This window comes from Lepeophtheirus salmonis, chromosome 14 (assembly GCF_016086655.4).
Source record: "Lepeophtheirus salmonis chromosome 14, UVic_Lsal_1.4, whole genome shotgun sequence".
NCBI lineage: Eukaryota > Metazoa > Arthropoda > Copepoda > Siphonostomatoida > Caligidae > Lepeophtheirus > Lepeophtheirus salmonis.
Genome location: NC_052144.2, coordinates 41454655 through 41479738, shown reverse-complemented (window position 1 = coordinate 41479738; position 25084 = coordinate 41454655).

The window sequence follows — 25084 nt, the reverse complement described above, 5'->3', positions numbered from 1 at the left end:
TTATCAGGGAAGAGTTTTACCATCTGGCATATTGTTCAGCTGAATGGGGTAGTACCAGGGTCATTTTATCTTGAGGCTCCAGTATTCATTTGTTAGCAGTTTAAAATTGACTGTCATTTGTTATATTATTATTTTTTATATGATCGGTATTTAAGTGTATGGGTACAATACAAATTTATTGTGCATTTATACAATAACGGATAGTTACTAGTTTTTTGCTAAACGCTTTCACCATAGATAACAGTAGTCATTAGTTTTTCTCGGTGGTGTACGAGAACAAAATAAATATTAATAGTAGTACTTTTTTAAAATATAGACTACCTTAATTAAAATATACTTGCTATTAGCTTTATAACATTTCCAATTTATAACTTTCTCAATGAATAAATTAAATTATTTAATATTTTAATTTTATTATAGACGTCATTTTGCAGTATTATAAAAAAAATGCAATTTTACTTTATATCACGTATTGAAAAAAAAAATATTAATATGAGGAAAAAATTTATATATATATTAAAAAATCGTAAAACTGTTTTTTCGATGTTTATCGTAATTTAAATGGTATTTAATCATGGAAAAATATAAATGACTTATTTTTGTTATATAATGGTGTAAATAGTAAATTATTGGATTGGTTTATTAAAGTTTTTTTTCCCAAAATGTAGCAGAGACATAGCTCAAAAAAATTATGTCTATAAAAATAAATAGATATGCAGTTTAAGCCATATTTATGAATGCTTAAAAATTGTGTATTAATATTGAAGTTTTTAAATTCCATATTTTTTAGAAAAAGTGAGGACTTTTGTGATTGAAAAATATATTTTCATTTTAAATACCACTTTTTATGAAGAAAATAGATACAATTTTATTTGATTCTTCCAACATACTAATTTATTATTAAATACTATTTTGAACTTGTATGGACTATTTTAAAGTAAGAATGATTTTTGTATAAACAGGTCTCAAACTCAGACGATAGAATAAATTCCGAAAAAACAAAATGAAAAAACCAATCTAATTTTCAAGAAAAAAATGCATATACTTTCTCAAGAGCTATTAGAGAAAGCCCTTACTTTTAATTAAATACATTCATTCAAAAAGAAGTATTTAATTCGTACATATATGCTGTAGATTATTTTAATCAAAAAACTAATTTTCTTGTTATACTGCATCATTTTAAACAGCAAATTTCAAAGCCCTTATTTGCAGTGTGTATATAATCATTTATAATGCAAGGGCAAGTATTATCTAATAGAATTTATTTTCACTTTTTATTCCTTAACATAATTTCAATTCTGCTCTCATGTTTCTATATTGGCTTTGTACAAGAGATATTCTAAGCATGGACATTTTATCTACTACGGCCGATTTTTTTTTCTTCAATAAGAATAATAATGGAGCGAGATAAAAAAATTGAATATCAACCATTTTGTAAAGAACGGAGTTAGAAATTTAAAAAAAAAACTATAATTATTAATTTTTATTTTAATGATATAAAATAAATAATGCGTGCAGCTGTTGCTTAGCAACGAACTCTGAGTGCTTGTAACAGATGTGGATGCACATGTAAGCCATTAGCCATAGTTTAAAAAATACCATCGATCAACTTCGTAGATCAATACCATTTCGTAGAAGAGGCAGTGTTGCAATGCACACTGAACGAGACAATGTTGAGATTGCACACTTCTAAAACCGGGACAAATCCTTTGCCTGAAGAGATAGAAAGGAAATGGAAGAGTCTGGAAGTGATATTGAGGCTCTTATCTATAACACTCTGCAAAGAAACCGTTTTTTAAATTTGTTGAACCTATTTTAGGCATTCAAGCTCAATGGATTTCAACCTCATGATCTTTCTTGTGTAGGACGATCGTTGAGCAAAACACCAACAGATCCACTTCCTACGAAATATATTCCATTTGGTGTCCAGGACCCAGGATTAATTTCTGTATCTGGGATAGAAGAATGTCATCCAGACCTGTTCCCTTTTCCGAAGTCGCATCGAAAAGAAGTAAAAAAGTATAGTTCTATGAATTCATTAAACATCACGCATTAACACAAACACATTTTATAACCATAAAATTAAAACCCATTTACGTCAAAATATTTTTTTTTTCAACTTTTATCTGAAACTGAAGTATAACTTACTACGGTCTCTAGACAATATTTAATAATTATTGAAATAAAGAGGTATTAAAAATTAAAGCAAAGTACTTTATATTGTGTGGTAATAATTAAGAACACTCATTAGTTTAACAATAAGAACACTTTAAGTGCATAATTTTTTAGGATGGACTATCACAACCAGCGGCTAATATGGGTGAGATAATATTCCCGTTTAATGATTTTTTGTCTTTTACAATATACATCTGAATTTCCTTACTCCAATTTTATATTTTTTAGTAAGGATAAATCTACCTAAAACCTCACAAAGGTTTCATCTCAATTACTAAAAACATGATAAAATTTAGTATACATTTAGTTTTTAATTTCAAAAACTACTTTTATTTTCTTTATTTACAATTATATAATTTATATATTTTAGAAAAACACAACTATGCTCTACTTAAAATTTCAAATAGTCATATTTTTTAATATTTGCTTTAGTTTCAAAAAACAAAAGTATTTCTACAAAATTTGAAATTGAACTTTTTTTTAATGTGCTTTTATATTAACTTATTTTAGTTCATGGCCTCTAACTAAGTTGATTTTATTGTATCGCATCAATAAAATCAGAGGCAGAGTTTCAAAATTCTACATCTATTTCATATCTTTTGTGTCTTTATTTCATCAATAATTAAAATATGTGCTTTTAGTATAATGACAAAAAAAAAATTATTATCCCTTCGAAGAAAAAAATTTATTTTTCAGATCTTACATTATACAGACAAAAAAAAAGAATTTCTCATAATAAGGAGTATTGTGATATTATATTTGCAACTTGTTGACAAAAAAAGTTCATATAAGGAGAAAAATCTTAAAAACAACAAATATATAATATCAACATCAAGCTTCCTACCCAAGGCACCACTGGAAGCTATTTTCATGAGCAAAAATCTGTGGAAAAAAAACTAATAGACTTTCTATTCTTTTTTCTGACGATGGGATCCATAGTCGAATCTCTCAAACTTTTTTCCAAAAAATAACTGAAAATGACTCTCTATCAGTTGGTAATAGCTGAATCTTTCCCATCTGAAAGGATATTCTTCCTACATTTTTTTGTTCAAACCTTAGAGTTATTATTTTCTAGGGAGTATAAAACATTATCATACAGAAAATTATATAATACAAAATTATAAATATTAATGTTAAAAAAATTCGCAAATTAGACTGATTTTTGAAATATTGTGTTTGGGTACCATAAACGTTTTTATATATATGAAAAATGAAGAAATAAAACATTTGAGCCATATTTATACATGTTTACATATTGTGTACAGCTGTTGAAGTTGTAAATTGCCCAATTTTATAAAATAACTAAAATTCTTACCTACAAAAGTCAATTTAACTCAATATCAAGCAATCGTTTATAAAAAATATTTGAAATGGATCTTTCAAAAGTTTTTTTCTTTCATAAATTGTTTTTTTTTAAAGTGGATGACTAAAATATCGCTGTACTGTGTATATATAAAATCCCAACTTTTGAAAATGTTTTTTTAAAAGAAAAGGAATATACAATCATTGAATATAAATTTCCTGGAATCTTCTTAAAATACAGTATAGTCCAAGATAGCTGAATTTTATTCTATATGAGCATGTCCATAAATAAACTCTTCTTAATAAAAGTTTATTTTTAATTTAACTAGAACTGTGACTCTAATTATGAGTAATAAATGGTTCTAGGAAATATGTGTAAGAGAAAAATTGCCTGTCATTCATTTAATTTATTAAGTTGAATATTGCCCCAATATAAAACTATTTATTGAGTACTTTCTAAAAAATCTAACATCAAATTTCTTTCAAAAATACACATATTGTACATAATAGTTTGACTTTATTGTATTTGATCGATAAAACTCATAACGTTATAGCACTCATGTAGTGTACATCTAATGGCGTCATGCCTTAATTTTCCCATAGAAGACAATGTTGAAGTCATCCGTTTCTACATTATATTTATACTACTTTTGCCATCCCATAAAATTTTTATGTCTTTTAGAAAGGTCTTTCAATATAAGCTAATTTTGATCTTTTTTTTTTAATAGGAAATTTTTGGTTCTTCTACAAATATAAAACTGAGTTTTTGTCTATTTCATTATTTGGAGTATAATAAATTTCTCAATTTCCTCTCCTTATTTCATTTCCAACTCTCCTGAAATATTTGTTGAAGGTAACCCGTGAGTCCACTCGTTCCCCTATCAGAACACCACCGTTTATAAAAACGTAATGTTACGCAAACTATGAGTTCATTATTACTATATTAGCTTCTAGTGGTAGTACCCGGCATTGCCCAGAGTGATTAGGCATCAGCTTAATGAATTTTTTGATTTAATTTATAGAATATAACTCTACAAGAAATCCAAATGGGTACTTTTCATTTTTGATGAACACACTCACATGTAACTATTCATTATGTATATTAATTAACATGAAGTGGTACCTCCCCAAGAATGATAGAATAATAACAAAAGTTTTTATGAAAAACAAAATAATATCATGAGATGAGTAGTTTGTCTCTAGAGCACTCAGAAACAAAAACATATATCCGACTATATTTTTATTTCTTGGATCAAAAATATGTAAACTATGTAACTCTTTAAAAAAGTTTTAAGTTAATGGAACATGGGATAAATGAATAAGATACCGTTTGGTAAACCTATTATTTGACGAGAACGAAAAAATAATTCTTTTGATTGCTATTTCTGTTTGGTAAAGGTATCTGGATTTACGAATAAAATAAAACTCAAATCGTTTATCTAAATTTGTCCTTAGAAATAAGACCTATCTTCATTCAGATAAAGTTCCAGTACCAACACATACCTTTCCTTAGAAAATCAAGGTGATGTTGAGGAAAAAAAATACTGACATTGAAATTTTGGAATGATTTGACAAAAGAAGGCTCGTGTCGATTGATGCTATAAAATGACGAACAAAATTGCTAGATGCGTACCAAAAGCTGTGTATAATATTTACACAGATGATAAAAAATAGAATAATGCATATTAGCCTATATGACCCGCCTCTTATCTGAGAAGAATCGCAAATGTACACCACTGATCTTCAAGGAAGACAGTATCTTCTTGCACATAGCCTCTCTAGTAAGCTTAATTGAACCTATTACACATTGGAAATAGATCTTGTACTCTAAGTTCTCTTTGATGACCCTGGAGATGGTACTGTGGTGCATGGAGCGGTTTTGGGACAGGTAACACTATCTATACTCCAGATATACGTAAAAAATGAAGTTAAGTGTTGTTAATACTCTTAACCAGATTTTAAAATTTGTTTAAATCAAATAATAGATATGTGATATAATTATTGTAACAAATTATGATTCCATTATTTTGAAAAGGCAAAATATGCCATTCTATAGTTATGTTTAAAAAGTTCTTCTCCTTAATACATAGACTTACATACAAAATCCAACCAAAAAATTGCGTTTTTTCTTCATACAGTATTTTTTCTTAATGGCGCCAAAAATTATATAATAAACTGAAAGTAATGCCATTTTGTAGGCAAACTTTTTAGACATAATAAAAAAAAGTTATTTTTATATAAATACAATTTCATCATAACGCTGAGAAATAACGATACAAAAACTCTGAATTGTTTTACTATAAAATTCATTGTTTAAGTCTGACTTACAGAATCATATTGTCAAATGAGCACCCCCCCCCCTCAATGACATCATAAATTGCAATAAAATTGAAGAAAAAGTTATTTTGAGACTAATAGTTGATAATTGTAATTTATAAGATTAAATTTAATTTTTAATAAATCTTGATGTAACTACATCAAACGGATTTAATAATTTAAAAAAACTTTATACCTGTATTGTATACAACTTGATGCCAATGATTAATCGTTATATATTAATTAAATCAAAGCAGTATAGCCAATAAATAACTTTGAAATAGCTATAATTAATTTTGTTTTGGATTGATTAGTTGTAAAATGTTTACTTATTGTTTACACTATATAAATCAATAATGTAGTAAAACATATTTTTTAATATATATTAGGGTCTGATTTACGTAAAATCTAGGTATGTATTTGAGATACAGTAACTGTTAACTCATTTTTTTTTTGTTGGTCCCATCTTGACATCAAAATATATGGTAATACATAATTTCCCATTTTTCTTAAAATAAAAGAAGAAATTGTTTATGTTATTGATTATTATTATATGTTATTTGATATTTAAAGCCCCAAAGCCGGGAAAAATCATAAGTACTGACCAGAAATCTTACTTGAAAACGCTATACATCTATTATACTTGATTCATCTGAAAGTAATACGTTGCATAGTTTATTCATAGATTTGAAATAGGTATTTTAATCAGCAGGGTGTTTATCCAATCCCGGTGTATGATGAAAAGGGATTTTCTAAAGTTATTTGAAATCATTAATCTTAATGGTGATCCATTTTAAGAGCTCTTAAGTGCCTTTATTACTGTTCTTATTAAATTTGTTAATATTTTTTTAAACTATTATATTAATTTTAATAATACTATGTAGTTTATTTTATAATTTTATTGTGCTATCATAATTTCAGTTTAAATAAATGTTTGCAATGCATACAAAAATGTGAATTGAAGAAGAAAAAGTTAAATTTAATTTAAATGTGTAGGATCATTTAGAAATAGAGTGTTCATTTATAAACAAAGAAAATTATTTTCTTATTTCATGCCTTTGAAGTTAATGACTAAAAATACAAATAGAAGCAACTAGGCTAAATATATACAAACTATTATTAGAAAATACATTTTTAAAGCACATTGACCTTAAGGTTTTTTATTATTTCTAGTATAACAATGAAAAATAAATAGTTATTAGAAAAATTAGCTTTATTACTTTTCAAAATATTTTCCTTGAAGATCATTATACTTTTACAAATGTTTCGGACATTTTTGCATTCTGATTGCAGAAACACTAAAATATAGATTTTGAATGCATTAGTGGCATATTTTGGTGATGAAAAATACTCATCACGTAATGTTTTATTGATGTATGGGAATAAAAATGCATCAATCTATTTTTGTCACTTGTGTAAATATTATACACAGCTTTTGGTGCATATCTAGCAATTTAGTTTGCTATTTTCTAGCACCAATCGACACGACCCTTCTTTTGATTCCATATTTTTACTGCAAATCATATTTCAAATCACTATAAAATACTCAAATGACGTGTAAATAACAAAATGTGATTTTAACATTAATAATTGTAAAATACCAAGCTATCAACTGGATATATCAAATGGAGCTTAAACGCATAGTTTTCTTTTAGGCCAGAAATATATGTAGCAACCTACGTATTACATATTAGTGTTATTGCACCAGTAAATTAATACCAGGCGTTATTAGGACTAGACCAGCAGACAAAATTTACTTTAATAGTATAGAAGATAACACCCCCTAGAAAAACTTGGAGTTGAGATTTGTTTTCATGAACACAATTGACACGTAATAACTCAATACTATGATGTTATTATCCTCAACTTGGACAAAATAATAATATCAAGTAAGGGTTTTCAATATAATGCAATGAGCCAGGAAGTACTTTGATCTAGAGTCTAAAGTACTTCTTTTAGCTTTAGCTAAACAGGTTTGTTGTTAAAAATGGACTCTCAACTGATATTTGATCGTCTGGAGTAGTATAAAATATGTGTTAACCTAAACGCCTGAGAAATTTCATTCTTTTTTACATACCATTTTTATATAGCTCTATACTGTCTGCGTCATAACTTCTTGTACCCTTTTTACTTTATTAGAAAGAAAGATAAATCTAGGCTTAATATTGATGATACAAAAAAATTAGAAAAAGAGAATGAAGGATATTTTAAATTCGATTATTTTTCAAAAAAATCGCCCTCGACCCAAATAAAGTGCTCCAAGCGGGTTCGAAACTTACAACAAACTTTACTGAGGGTATCTACCGGAATGTTGCCCCAACCCTCCTCCACCTCGGCCTTTATGACCTCTACACTGCTGTGGCAGTGGGCTTTGGCCCTTCTTTCTATGTTGCGCAACACGTAGTAGTCAAGTTGGTTCAGGTTGAAGGATTTGGGCGGCCAAATCTCCTTGGACCAAAATCCATTCACCCCTAATTTGTTTTCAATTACTTTGAGGTGACTTTGGATGTGTAGCACGGTGCGCTGTCCTGTATCCCTACCCAATTTCCAATGTAGTAGGTCGTGTTGCGGGCGGGAAACACCTTCTTGGCCAATTATTTTATTTTCATTGACCTTCAAGGTCTATTTTATGCACACCGGGGGAAACGCCATACCACCTGAACCAATGACACCGAGCATCATGACATTTGTTGGCTGTTTCGAACCCCCGGGGGGTTTAAACTCGCGGTTATTATCTGTATAAAAAGTGTACAAGAACTTATGACACATATGGTACAAACAGCCTTTTTTTATTATATAAAAAGTGTGCACTCCATTATATAGCTATTTTCTTAGATCAAGTATCTACACTCAAAAATGAGTTACAAAAAATATACATACAGACAGACATAAATTTTTGATGTATTAAGATAAATAAAAGACGTCTATTGATTTTATTAATAATAAGAAAAAAAAACTTGAAGTTCATGTTTCTCCTTTACATTATTAGTTTTGATTGATATAAAATTGATTAAATAACTTAAAATAATATAAATGATAAATAAAAAGTATGTGCACCCAGTCTCTTTACATTATAACATGCAAAATGTGTATTAATGGATATATATCATTCTGTGAGATTTATTGCTGATAAAAACATGCATACAGAACTTCAACATCTCAATAATTATTTCTCAGAGAGATATAAATAAATTCCTTATTTTATACAAATTATGTAAAATTAGATTTTTTAGCTTATAACTGTATGGGTTTCACAACGGTAGCATTTTTGAACAAAATACAATTAATTAAGATCTATATATTTATATTTTGGGACTGAATATACAGTTCAACAAAATTTTACTTTTAAAATTCTTTAAATTATATATTCAATTCTATTAATACTATATGCATTGACTACAAACCTATAATCTCTGTTTTCGAATCAAATTCGGGGTTTCAGAAGGAAAAGTCAAATTATGATTTGTAAAATTGCATATTAATTGTAAAAATGTGCATATTTTTGTTTTAAGACCATCCAATCCTGACAAAAATCCAACTGATAGGCAAACAAACGTCTTAATTTTGAGGAATTTGTTGGAAAAGCCTTGCTTATATAATTGTTTTTACTCCAAAATAATTAATTTTAAGTTTAAATAAATTAAGTATCGTATTCAAAGGATTATTTGGAAGGCTTACATTAACTGTAAAAAATATTTTTTTCCAATTTTATTCAGGATTTTTTTCCCCAAATGTGGCCTTGTTGAATAAACTACTGTATATATATATATATACCTCTCTCCCAACCTAGGGCTCAACATTAGAGCTTTACCGATAATTTTTTTAGAATTGATGATTTATTGATTAAAAATACAGGAACTGGTTAATTTTGATTTACAAATTAATCATTGATTAAAATAATCAGGAAACAACTAAAGTATTGCAAGTTTTTCACAGATTTGAGGAATTACATACTATGCATTTTCTTTATAGAATGTGGTTTTTGCTATATTTTATTGCTTGCGCGAACACATTGCTGAAAACGTTATTCCCAAAATACATTTTGCCAAACGGACATTTACCGAATGACCACTTTGCCAAACAGACACTTTGCGGAATTGCAGTTTCCCGAATAAAATAATAAATACATCTGATGATCATTCATACTCCAATACTATGTAACTATGATTCCCATTCCTGTTAATCCAAAATTACGAGAATATGTCTAATTATTTGCCATAAATTGCAATAATTAAGTGTTCATTAATTGTTTCACTTAAATATGAGGATGCTTCAAAAGTTGGTTCGAACCTCAATTAGAAACGTTTTATCGAAAATCATGACTACCGCCCAATAAATAAATTAATTAATTAGAAATATAAAATATGCTTAAAGAAGAGAGGGAGTCGAGTATGGATTAAGATTAATCAATGAGTGTAGATTGAGATTTAATGGACAATGCAAATGAAGAATAATTTGGATGGAATGAGTTGGAGATCCTATGTATCTGTCTGGGTCTCAATAATTATCCAGATATGTTTTTCATTAGAGTAGAATCTAAATTTACTCTACACAAGGAGTATAAGTAATAATTAATTATTACTAAGCATTTTTACCAAAATGTTTCTATCTTTTCATACAAGTTGTTGTCCGTGCCTAAGCTTCAGGGAGAAATGAAAAGTTGGATCATCGGAAAATATATCAACTAAAGGCATATTCATAGTTCCAATCTAGTCTCCAATGCTAGTTCCAACATTTTCCCCTTCTTAATCATTTTAGTCTATCCAAACTGACTCACATCACAAATATCTTTATAAAGAATTCACACCTATTGTGGGATACACCTTACGAAATAAAACCATTACTCTTTTCATCGTTCATTATATTTACTGCTTCTTAGTCCAGGGCCTCTCAAACTGTTGGAGAAGTATGGATTATCCCTAGGGGAAGGGGATATTGAAATAATCAAAATTATTTTACATTTAAGTACCTAGTTATTCTGATTGCAAAATCCAGTATTATTTATTTACATTCCCAAAGAACCAATAGCTGTTGAGACTAAATTATTCCAACAAATGATATATTTACATGATTTATTTCTATTATCTTTTTTAATTGTAAGGAAAGCAATAAAGTACTTTACAAAATATCATATTTAACATAAATAATGCATAATGATGAATAAATCTTAAAAGGTATGAAAACTCCAAGCTATGTTTTAAATATTCCATCTTTTTGTCTGGATTATAATTAAGAGTAATGTTGTAGATCCTTCTATTTATACTCGAATATTTTTTTTGGATATCGGCATTATCTAACTCCTGTCTCAATTACTTTTTCTCCTTGCTAAGCTCTCTTCCTTCTTAAGTGCGTCTATTATTTTTCATATGTTGGGATGAATACTACTAACAGAGCTTTTTTAAATATTAATTTTATTGGAAACTGCAAAAGAACATTTTTTTAATCATTAAAACCAGACATTTATAAATATCTATTACATCAGAATCTCTCAACCTTTGTATAATTTTTTTTGGTTAAAGTCCAAGGTTGTACATAGCATTTATATACATGTAGTAAAATATAAATTGATCAAACAGAATTTGCAATTAAATACGGAATAGCAATGTACTAAATATTTTTTGGGGATATTCATCAAAAAGTTATAATCATATTAGCTCCTTTAAATCATATAGAATATAATTATACTTAAACTATCAACTCAGTAAAGCATATATTATTTTTGTAATTATTTACATTTACCTATATAAAAATGTGCCTAGTTGTAAAAATAAAGTTTTAAAATATTTTTCATTTCAATTCATATGATCATAACACATAGCTGATCTTTTCAAAACACCATTACCAGTACATATATAGGAAGCTCACATTGTAAATAATTATGAACAGTGTTCTTATGACTTTAATAACATATACATACATTGCCATATATTATGAGTACTAAGATAAATATTTAAATATAACAAGTTTTGCAATACTAGTTTAAATGGATGTAATTTAATATTCAAGGAGTTTATTTATTATGTACGTATATGTACATACAAATTGGTTTTATACCATTTTTTTCAATAAAAAAGTTGATATATTATTTTAAAATAAGTTAATTCTATTGTAGGAATAAAATTGAACGATAAAACTTTCGAAAAGAAAAAATAGATGTACTTGATATGTGATGTAGCCCTTATACTTGATTTTATTTACGTATGTAGTTAAATATTTGAGGAGTTAATAACTATTTATTATTTTTTCTTTCATGATTTTTTATGTTTTTTGACAAATTTTTGATGGTTTAAAACAGTTTTCAAAAAAGGACAAAATATAGAAACATACTTTATATTAAAATTATATTAAAGTTTGCGAAATGATAGAGGATATAAGCAATTTTTTCTATGATTTTCATATTTTGAATGTTTTTACTGATGAACTATTTCTCCACACACTTTAAAAGTCTTCAAATCTAGTCAAATAGATCGTGCGATTCTAGGCAAAGCTAATTTTCCGTCTATTTTTTTTTAATTATTTAATTATCCCCTTGGAATCAAAATTAACAAAATCACAGATTTTGTATGGACTTTCAAAACAAAAAGGATCCGGCGGAAAGATGAAGGCGTTGGGATGAGTGTTGTTTAATTGTAAAGCTCTTATTGCCAGAAAAATTAACCTTTTGTTGCTGAAAAGATAAGAGCTGTTATCGTCTCAGCTTTTGCAAAATATGCTGCCTTCTCTTTGATGATTGTAAGCACCTCTGTATCTGGATGGAAATATGGTGCTGATGTTTTTAGGTATTACCACTTGATATCAGAAAAAATATTTGGAATTTTTAAAAGGATTCTAAGGTATAACAGTGCTTTTAAAAAGAAATACTCTGACTAGGGACACAACTCGTACTTTTAACGATGCATTAAATATATTGTTTTTTATTGTTATTCCTACTTGTTTCTATTCATGTTTTATGCTTGTATATTGATTCCAAATTCTGTATATTGACGGTTTAAATTTAGTTACTTTTGCTTTGTGGCATCTGCGAATGACAGATTGAAAAGTTTCCTAATTCATAATTTACCCCCTTGAATACCCTAAGTATAATTTATCACATCATATTAAGTAATATCATTTATAAACTTCCAAGTTTGTTATGCTAATTCAAATGTTTGTTTTTTTTAATTTTACAACTTTATAGGTAAACTCTGTTTTATTTTTTGTATAATAAATGACGCTAATTTAAAATTTTGTAATTTTTGTATCCATAACAAGATGATAACTTGATTTGAAATGGAAATATTTTGTATATGTGTACAATAAGGTGGAGCTTATTTTTTAAAACTTGAAAAATGTTAAGTTGCGAAATCACACATTTTTCCTTTTAGGTGAAAAGCATTGTATATAAATTTTAAACGGATTTGAAAAATATTTAGACGTAATTCAACGGGTCCAAAATTTAGAAATTTTACGATTTAAAAAAAAAAGTGTTTTGATCTGAATATCAACTAAAACTTTTGTGTTAAAACAAACTAGAAGGAGACTAGAAGAAACTTAGTTAAATACATTTACAATCAAAAATAAAAAATAATTATCTGCTAACGTTTGGTTCTAATTCGTCAAAAGGAGCAAAGATTCTCATTTGTATTTTTTTACTATATGTCTATCTGTATAGTGGTAAAAGAAATATTATCAACTCATGTTTCCAAAATTAAAAAAATGGTAAATTTATTACTTAAAATGGTATAAGCAGGTTAAATTATAATAAATTTGACCTGTTACTGACCTTTTTTTTGATAAAAAAGCTTTTATTACATAAATTCATCTTGTATACACAAAATCTTTGTTGTAGTATTAATTAAAATATGCGCAGTTTTAGTTGAAAATTATCACTTTAAAGGAAGATTACTATAAAGTAAGCTTAAGACATATCACAACATTAATTATTACTTTTTTTTTCAATGATAAAACTTACATAATTTTTTTCAATTTATTATTTCTTTAAATTTTGAATATAACTAAATAAAGTTCTAGTAATTTCTATTTCACATATGCTTTTCAATTATTTTTTTTAATGTTCCTTTAATTGGTTAGATGGAGTTGCAATGATTAAGTATAAGTAAACATTATAGTATTATAATTACTCTATCTAGGAATCTTTTGGTGAAATCCATATACATATAATATATTTCTATATCTAGGAACCACCGGGGCGCGATCATAATTTTGTCTCCCAAAATGTGTACAAATAAGTTATATTATTCATAAAAAATAATGCATTGGTATTGGTAGTATTGAGCTGATTATTGCCGACTCTGATGCATCGGTAAACCCCTTATTATATTACAAGTTCATGTATAAACAAAAAACGATATTTTTAAGAAAATTGACGAAAAAGCAGCACTCAAAAAATTATTTCAAATATACAAGAATTTAGGAGTATTTAAAAATATCCCAATCCAAAATAATTTAAATACAGTCATTGGATAAAATTTATATTATCAATAAGCTATCTCTTTTATTAAATAATCTCTACAAAGACGGCAATAATTTTACAGAATAAAATATTCAGCACGAAGGGGAAAATAAGAATTATTATTACAATTTTGATTACACACCTCTTTTAAGTCGCAGTCAACCTATTGATAAGTCTAACACATAGTAATAAGCACGGGTAGGATATCTAATACAGTTTGTGTGTGTTTGTTTTTTAAGGGTGCCCACACCGTTGGACCTAAGAGGTTGGAACTTTGTATGGACCCCTCTGTTAAAACTGGTCAAGCTAATACAGGGGTGCCGATTGTTTGCACTATATTTTAATGCCTGTCATAATACCCTAACGCTCCCCGGAACACTTTGCTAGTAATATCATATATCAAGAAGAATATTATACAGGGTGTCCACGATAAATTGGAACTACTTTAAACTTCATTCAGATCCATAATGTGGATATTCAGGGTTAAATCATACTAATATAAAAGGTTGCGTGAACAATACACTATAACTTCCACCACAATTGTTTTGACAACAAAGAATAGTCATCATGGAACAAGCCAGGAGAGACGCCATCCTCAAATTGGCTCGCGCGGGACACACGCCCTCTGCTATTTAAAAGCTTCTTAACTACTCCAAGACCACGGTGTACCGGGTCTTCAATGCCTGGGAGGTTGAGGGGAAGGTCTGCCGCAAGGCCCACAACATGAGAAGTGACCGAATCCGCACTCACGCTTCCTTGAAGGCCTCCGGAAGTACATCAAGGCTTCGCCGGGGACTTCCTTGTCCAGGTTGACCAAGAACCGTGGAGTGAGCAAGCAGCTGGTCTTCAAGGCTTTGAATGAGGACCTCGGGTACAGGTCATATCTAATGGCCAAACCACACATTCTCACGGCATCCATGAAGGCCACCAGGCTTACCAAAGTGTAAGCGTCTCCTCAATGACCTGAAAAGTCATGGAGGAAGAATCATCTTCTTCTCTGACGAGAAGAACTGGACTGTCGACAGAAGCTACAATGTCCAGAATGACAGGGGGCTTGCCTCGGAGAGAGAAGAGGTCCCTGCAGTCTTCACCACAAAGTTCCCGGGTTCCATTACGAGGGAGTGGAATGCTGTCCATTCCGCGGAAGTCATCGGGGCATGCAAATCCTTTAGGGGCAGGATTGAGAAGATGGTGGCTGCTGAGGGAGGACATGTTGAATAAATTTATTGTTTAATATCATGTCTAACTTTTTCATATTAACAAATACACTCCAAATTCCATTTTTATCAAGCAGGTTGAATTTTAAGATAGTTCCAATTTATCGTGGACACCCTGTATATGTGTATAATATATACATTTCAAATTTTTAGGTACCTAGGGCGAACTAAAATAAGGGTTATCTCGATATTAATGCATTACACTATTTTTGTATGAAAATATCAAATTAAATTTTTTTTTTAGGGGTACGAAAAATATTGAAAACTAAGTGTTATAATATTGTAATACTTAGTTTTTAATATTATATTGTACTAATGTTTAATTTAATGAACGTTTAAGAAGCTTGTACATAATATTTTACATTTATTTTGATCAAAAAAGATATTTTACAATTTCTTGTGGTAAAAACCCATTTATTAACATTGCTGAAAAATTAATATAAAAAAGAATTATTTCTCAAATGTACATAAGATTGAAAATATTACATATATTATGAAAGGTGCGATTAAGACGTGTGCATTAGTGCTGTTTAAGAATATAAGTAATTATTTGGAGATTAAGCTTTTTAAACAATTATTTATCGGAAATAAGTATAATTGGAAAAAAAAAGAAAATAATTTTACTTTTTTATAAGCTGCACTCACTCATCATTTAAATAAAGCTTTGTTTGTTTGACAATATTTAAATAGTCAAATTTGAATAAATTTAATTACTTATATCAAAATAAATATATGAACTTGTTAAAAAATTAAGAAATACCAGCGATAAATTCCCCATTATAAAATATTAAATAATGGAATAAGATATTAAATTATTCGAATATGCGCAAGTCAGGTAACTTTAAGAGCAACATTTTTTTGTGATGTCTCTCAAATATAAATGGAATACTTTTTAACTCTTATTATGGAAATGAGTGGAACTATGCTATGAACTGTAGAAGTAGTCATATCTCTTTAAACCTCTTAAGCATCATTGGAGAATATATATAAGTTAATACTTCTCCTTGCAAAGCAATACAATCAAATTTATAATTGGAGGCTTCAAATATCTTTTTAATTTCACTGTGCATCCAGTTTTTAATCAATCCCATGTTTTATCTATATACGTTCATCGGCCCCTGAAAGGGATACACGGACAGTTTTAGAGGAACCGTAGGAAATACTGGCCTTATATTTTGCTCTCTATGGTAAAAAATAAAGACCTGCAGGAAAATATTTTTTTTTATATATTATTCGATTTTTATAAGTAGATTCAAAACTTATTTTGCAAGAAAAGATATTTCGAAATTATATTTAAATTTAAAAAAAACAATTTTTTTATCTTTGACAATAGCTCTTTTCATAGTAAAACCTGACCTGTGTCGATATTAACCAATTTTCAAACCTTTCCCTTTGAATATTTTACGGTCTTATTTAAATATTTCTTAATTTTTATAAGGATTGCTGTTGGAAAACAGTTTGAAAGTGTTTGAGGATGTATTTAAGATAGTAGTTTTTAAACTACGACACGCTAACTCTTTTTAGGCTGAAGAGTGACTTTGAGTTTTTTTAATAAACTAAAAGCCATCATGTCTTTTACAAAAATTGAGATTATACTAATAAAATTTTGTTCTATTAGAAAGGTTTTGCATAACATTCTGCCAGACGATGTAAAATTTAAATGATAATGGTATTTTCTTATTTTTTATGTAATGTAAAAGAACGTTTGAGAACCACTGGTCTAAGGCAATTTATCTTACAATAACTCATTTAATATGGTCATTGAAAAGCCTATGGCTATCTGGTAGGAAGGTATTTCAAGCTATTCTTTATTTCTATGTCTATGAGTTGAATTTAAAAGTATTTTTTTAATTCAATGAACTAATATTAAAAGTTATATCCTAATATAAAATGCATCATCATTCATTGTTATTTGAAGAATGACGATGAAATTATTATATTATAACTTCCTTTTTTAGATTGTATTGAAGTAACTTTCATACCCACGTGCAACATATATTCATTATAATATTATTTATCTAGATCAGTGGTTCTTTTATTCTGGAAAAAATAAATCACTATGTATAGTCGTAACGTTATATTAAGGATCAAAGATCACAATTAAGGTCAACATCTGCCAATTTTTTATTTAAGCGTGTGTACTGGAGTTGTCTTATTTTTATGGCGATCTGCTAATTTGATCTTTTGTTGTGCATTGTTAAAATAATAAGTTTTGAAAAGTTCCCCTTTTCAAAGATCGTTTTTGTGACCTTTACATCCATTTGAAAATGATTTTTTTAATTGAAATTATATATTTATAAAGGGTTTCAGTGGTTATATTTTTAAACACTTAATTTTAGTTTCAAAAGTTCCTCCCTTCAGGTGATACAAAAAACAAATAATATTGATTTTTAATAAAAACAAATTTTTGCTAAAGGAACTACATTCTGTCAAAAAGTACCGTTTAATTTAAATTGCCCACGCTCAAGTGATTTAAAAAATAAAAATTTCTAGGTCGGCAGCACTGATTTTCATTATGATGCCAATTTTTAGTGCGAATTGTAGACCAGTTTGCTTGCAACAGCTGGATAAGTCAGTTTGCCTCACTAGTGCTCCACGATTTTTACAATGAATGAAATTATTTAACAAGAAAATCATTATACCAGCTTAATGGAGTTATCACATTGCCTTAAAGTCTGTCATGAGTCAGTTTGTACTATTCTGGCTGAAAATTTGGTCATAAAACACGTTGCTGCACAGATTGTTCCAAAAGAGTTGAACTTTCTGCAAAAACAGTACCAATGCAAGTCTCTTCAGATATGATTGATCGTGAACGCATCATAACTAGTGATGAGACATGGGTCTACGAGTATGACATACAAACAAGCCAACAATCATCAGAATGGAGGGAGAAAAAATTCATTGTAAAAATCGTGGAGTACTAGTAAGGTAGACTGACTTATCCGGCTGTTGCAAGCAAACTGGTCGACAGATTGCGCTCAAACTTGGCATCATAATGAAAAATAGTGTTGCCAACCTAAATAAAAAAAGCGTTTTTATATCTCTTAACTGTGGGCAATTTTAGTTAACAATTCCCGGAAATTTTTTGACAGAAAGTATTTATAGCGATGGTAAATACTATACCAACATCCAAATGAACTCAAATAAGTATCAGAGCTAAGTCCTAAATTTTATTGCAAGTGGCTGATATAATATAAATAACTGTTATCAGTGGAGTGTTAAAATCATTTGTACAAATAGTTGGACAACTGATACTAAGGATAACTCGTTACGAAATAAGAGAAGAAAATAAAACATTTAAAAAAATATAGAAAAATGATTCAATATTGCTTAAGGGTATCAAAATCTCATGCAAATGCAATAAAAATTACTTTTTATAATTGTTATGCATATTTTGGACATATTTATTGTATCTATAAGTTCATATGATACATGTAACTGATAAATAAAATCATACAAAATTGACTCCCTCGAATGAAAATGTAATGAAAACTTTTTATGTCATACTTATATTCTCATTGAAATGATCTAATATAAAGATAAAGTTACATAATTACGGATCAACCATAAGGTCCTGCACCGAACTCTGTTTATAATCATATGAATTGGTTCCATGGCTTATAGTTGAAATCAGGACTAATACTAGCGAAACAATAGTTAAACTGTTTTGTGCTATTATAATGTTGGCTTGAGGCAGTCTTCAAGAACTGGACACTTTTTTTTTGAGCTAAAATATAATATGGTATTACTATTTGCTATTTCCAAATAGAAGTGAGATTGTTATGGCTGCAAATTCAAAACTATTTTATTAATGTATTTTTGCATTGAAATTAGAAAATAGTCCTCCATTTTTACAGCATGTATTGTCCAATACTTGGTATATAATAATTTATTTTATAGTTTTCTCAACTTGATCGTTCTGATTATTTTAAAATTCATTGAATTTATGTATTTCCGAATTTGTATGCATTATAATGAATTATTTGGTACCTAGGCAATTTTTGATCTTAAAAAATAAGAAGAGAAACTAAATATATTTCTACCTAATGATCATTTTAAAATGTTTGGAATTGAAAGTGAGTTTTCGTCTAGGTAAATAAGGAATCGATATGAGTAATTTTAGGTAGATTGAGTCATAAATAAGGTAACACGATTATAAAAGAAAGTAATAAATGAAGTACAGATATATATATATATTCTTGTTTTTTATGATAATGTATGACGTCAATGGAACAGTAGGACCAATACAAGAGGAATGAAATTACTTATTTTCCCCTTCTTACAACGCAATATGCTCTAAATATCTGACCCCAATAATGAATCAATGTCTATAAACTAAATCTCTAATAAAAATTAGAGTAAAGTGTTTATGAATGTGCTCGTAAAAAAGTTAAAACTGTTTTTTTCTGCTTTAATTAAAAATCAGATTATAATTAGAGATGGAAAATGAACCGAAAAAAATGAAACAAATCTAATATAGTATATTTAAGTTTTGTCGAACGATAATAAATCCAGTAATTTTAAGATATTCAATCTGCATCCAATTTTTTCACAAAGGTGGTTCACTTTTGCATAAATATAATCAAGTCAGATCAAATTTAAGATATGTAGCCTTCCTCTTATGGATCTTTGAAGTTTTTCCATATCTAAAATAAATTGAAAGGAAATATCTATGGACTATATTGCCTATGAAATATTACCTTAGTATGAAGCAGAGCGGAAGAGAATAAAAAAATATCATTGTGATTGATGTAAATAAAAATAAATGAGAACGTCAAATAATTTTCGGATGTGCATCAGTAAAAAATCACATAGCTGATTTTTTTTCCCACTTAATCTTTTATTCCACATGCTTAAACTCACTTTTGGCAAAACAATTAAAATAATTTTAGAAATATCAGTACATGTTAATTATATTTACTCTTTAAAAAAAAGCTTTAAAAGAAAAGAGTTTCTTTGAGTTTTATCCATTTTAAAAATGGTTGTACAATTTTTGAACATTAGGGTTTAAAATATATTTACATATGTATTGTATCCCCATCTTCAACATCAAGCATTTAAAAAAGCATTGAATCTTATGAATAAAAATGAGATATTGTCTTTCACTGAAGTCACGAGGTCAACAGAGGAAAAACGGGTCAGATTTGGAATTAAGGTATCAAATTCTTCTAAGTTGATGATTTGCTGTTTTAGTACTTAAAAAAGTTTGATTTTGTTGTATTGTGTTTACTTAATTATTGTAAAATTATGTATTAAAAAACAAAAAAGTATATATAAATATATGTTGGACAAATATAAATGAATATTAAAACATGTCAACTTACACTTCTCTATAAAATACTTAAAATCCATGTAAAATGTTTATATAGGCAACAAACATAAGCCCCCGCGAGTTTTTAAATTATAGATAAACAGTATTTACATGTTTAATATACTAAACAAGTATATTTGAAATTAAGTAGACAAAACATTTACTTTATATAAAATGTGTGGACTTAAATTAACATTACGAAATTAACCTAGAGAAAGGAATTTTTTTGGAGTGGAAATAATACGGGTATTTCTTAAAATACTTTACTTCTTATAGGGTTATCTTGAGATGGTTGAAAAGTTTCCGACCTATCAAAGATACAAGACATTTTTCTGATCTTTTTATTTTACAATATAGTCTCCTTGTAACTCTGCATACTTCTTCCAGCGATGCTTCCACCTCAGTATCCGTTCTAATAGTACTTGGTTTCTTTTTTTATGCAAAATATTTGTTCACGAGACACTTTTTGTTTTTTGTCTCAATTACTACGAGTTGGATTGACATAGACGCGTCCAATTATAACACAAAACTCATTTTTATGTCTACTATTGTTGGAATCTATTTAAAGGTTACAAAATTTTAAATGACAGATCAATACTCTATTTTTTATCCATTTTCACAAAAACATTCACATCAACTCATTCAAATGACTGTTACATAACAAATGTTGGTCCAAAATGGCCAAAACTTTGCTAAATAGATGTGACTAGCATTTGGGCAATTTCAGCGTTATTGACGTTACATTCAGAGATAAATATGGAAAAGAAGCTTAACATTAACTAGCTATATATTATAATTAGAAAATTTAATAAACATATTTTAGTTACACATATTGCAATATGAAATGTTTTGAGCCTATGGATTTTGAGAAAAAGGACAAAATACCCAATTCTACGGATGTTACAGGAATGGACAAGCACTCTGGACTCACTGAATACATGGTGAAAATTCTCTGAATTTAGCTTTCAAGGACTAACAATGCTCAATATCATTTTGTAGTGAAGGGTTTAAGGTACCCTAAAATCATGTTTAGAAAAACTTTTTTTCCCCTATTAAAGAAAAAATGACAAATCATTGCCGTAACAGATGTTACATTTTTGCGTTACGGATGTTACACGTCTAAAGTAAACAAAAACACTATCATAAATAGGGCTTTATCCGCATATGTTTAACTTCAGCGGCCCATTTAAAGGTCAACCCGGTCAGAAGGGCCGATTCTCGTCTATTTATATTGCTTAGTTTAAGAATATTACTTGTCGGCCAAAGAGAGAGAATTCAGCCCTCTGCTGGAAACTGCAAACTGTTGAATATTCAGTTGGTGAAGAAAGTTATGGAGAGAGCTGTTGGTAAGTGACTCTGCACATATCTAATGTACATATGCCTATCATTTCATTCTTTCCTGAAGAATCACAGAGTGCTATCATAGACTCACTATCAACCAAATATATATATCCACACACATTTTGGGTCTCAACTCTGTATACCTAACAGAAAGAAGCCACGGGAAAATAAAATTGACAAAAAATATAATATTTTATAGCTAACATTTGGATGCGGATTATAAGACTTAAAGCATATGAGAAAGTCAAAATAATTTACAAGCTTTTAAGATTATGTTAATTTTCAAGATTTTCAGATTATGTTAATTTTCGTGCTTTTAAGATTATGTTAATTTTTGTACCTTTCTCATGAAAAAAAAACATGAATATTCTTACAAATGGATAGATGGATGAAGCTTATGTTTTAAATGTTTAAAATATGAGATAATATGGGTCTCAAAATGTCCCTGTTAGTCTTTAGACATCATTGGCAAACTTTGAATTTTTATGAAAATATTTAGAGTTAGCTCAAAATCATTCAATTTTTAAATTTTACACTTTTTTTAGAAAAAAATGGGTTTCTAGTCTAATATCATGTGTTTATTAAAATAAATAAAATAGATAAGCAAAATTTATATAATAAATTCGTATCAACGTTTCCAAAAAAACAATCAGTGACATGAATTGAAACTGTCAAATCTTTAGCGTATCCCAGTCAAAAAATCATCTGATACTTACCAAAATTTGAAAATAGTCATTGTTTCCTAAAATAAACAAAAATGTGCAAAACTGATTTTGACCTTGGTGAACTTTTTACGACCTTTATTGGAAGAAAAATATGGTACAATTATATTTTATAAAATAAGACAGAAATTTATGTGAATTATAAAAGCTTATAAAATAAATTATATAACATTCATTTTTATATAAGTATTAAATATCATTTTACTTTTACCCACTACCAAAGTGCATCAGAGATAAATGCAAAACATCGAATGTAATTCTTAATATATATCACCTTCAATGTCATATCATTTCTTATTTCTAGTCAATATTTACTAAAAATATTTTAAATTCTTGCATTCTCTTGTTGTTGTTTTTTTTTGTATAAATACAATTTAGACAGATTATGCTTCCTAGAATCGAGTTACAAACGTCTATGATCTTTGACTTCTTGGAAGAGGAATTGTAGCTGTGATTAATCAAAATTCTTAAATTAGATATATGCCATGCTTGGCTTGATTATTAAAAAATTTTTTTTGCTCAAAAGTATCTTGGGCCTCTTTTTAATAATTTATTCCAATATATGCCTTTAGATTGGTAAAAATAAGTAGCTCAAAAATTTTTACCTCAGGAAAATATCTTGATTATCAGCTGGATTAAAATCTAAGCTAATTTTCAGTTCCGTAATATGATATCTATTTGAGGTATATGATCTCTTATCCAATTTTATTTTTGACTAATACAGGCGAAAGCATCTCTACCCTACCTGTATGTTAATTTACTGAGTCATACATATTACTTTAATAGTTCCACCATCCCCCAGTCTATAATGGTTTCGCATACTTTATTAGGTTGAGTTTCACATTTTATGGATGAAAGTTTGGCAACATTAAGCAATTTAAAAATGATTTTTCTCTAAATCGATAGCATCAGTCGATCAACCTTCTTTTTCCCTATAAGGCTAGCAATTTCTTTTATAATCCTAATAAATTCTACTAAAAATGTTACTTTATCAATCTATTTCTGTTTTAATATATTTTGCTTTTCAAAACTGTGTTCCTTTTCTGCTAATTGTGTCTTTATTTAGAGCAAATTAATCAATGTTCTATTTAATGATTTGATCTGTATATGCTAAAATAAACACGGCTTTTCGATTTGATACTTTGTAATAAAAAATTATATATTTACATTGTTTAGAAAGTCATTCCATTCTGCTCCATTGTCATCTGGGGCCATATTTATAAGTAAATGACTCATACTAAATTCATTTTACAAAAATTTCAGACTTATTTAATAAAATTTAGTTGTAAAGATATTTTTCTTCATATATAGGTCCTTAAAAGGTCGCCAAGTTCAAAGTCATCGTAATTTATATTTTTTTTGTTTATACAAGATCACAATATGAATATTTGTAAATCTTGGTCTGTATCAGTTGATTTTTGGGCTGTGATACGCTAAATAACATACAGATAGGCGAAAGCTAAAATTCATGTCACTACACTGATCGTTCTTTTGGAAACACAGATGCAAAATTCTTATATAAATTTATAAAATATTGTTGATAGAAATTTTGTTCATTTAAATTTGTTACTCCACATAAAAATCTGTTGTGTGTACTGAATATATGATATCAAAACAAAACCCCATTTTTTTCTAAAAAAAAAAGTTTAAAATTTCAAATCTTTAGGGGCTGTGAGCTACTTCTAAATATTACAAAAAAAATCATTAGCCCATGATGTCTGTAGTCTAAAAGAAACATTTTGAGACCCTAACAACGTCATGTAGAAATGAGGACATTGCAATAAAAAAATATATTTCTGTGGGGTCAAATCCGGTTAGTGAAACATTGATTCCAAACCATTTTCACCACTGCCTTTCTTCACAAAAAATTTTTACATCTTGCAGGATAGAAAATATAATCAACAAATTTTTTTTTCATCATTTTTGTAAACTCTAATGAAGCCTTTTACGATTTACTGCAAAAAATAAGGGCTACAAAAGTTTACGGTTGGAAACCACAAAAAAAGCAATTTAGATGAGACTGTTTGTATATCTTTCCATTTTTTAATGGTTCGAATATACTTTTGAGTAAGCAAAAAATTCGTTATGACATATGAAAATCCCTCTTTCTTACAAAATACATTGTCCATTCTCAATTAAGGGATTACAATTTATGTGGAAGGATTCTATTCTATAATAGATGTTTTAAGGAAATGAAAAACTCCGAATAATCAAATTAAGTAGGAAAAAATAATTTTAGATTTGTTAT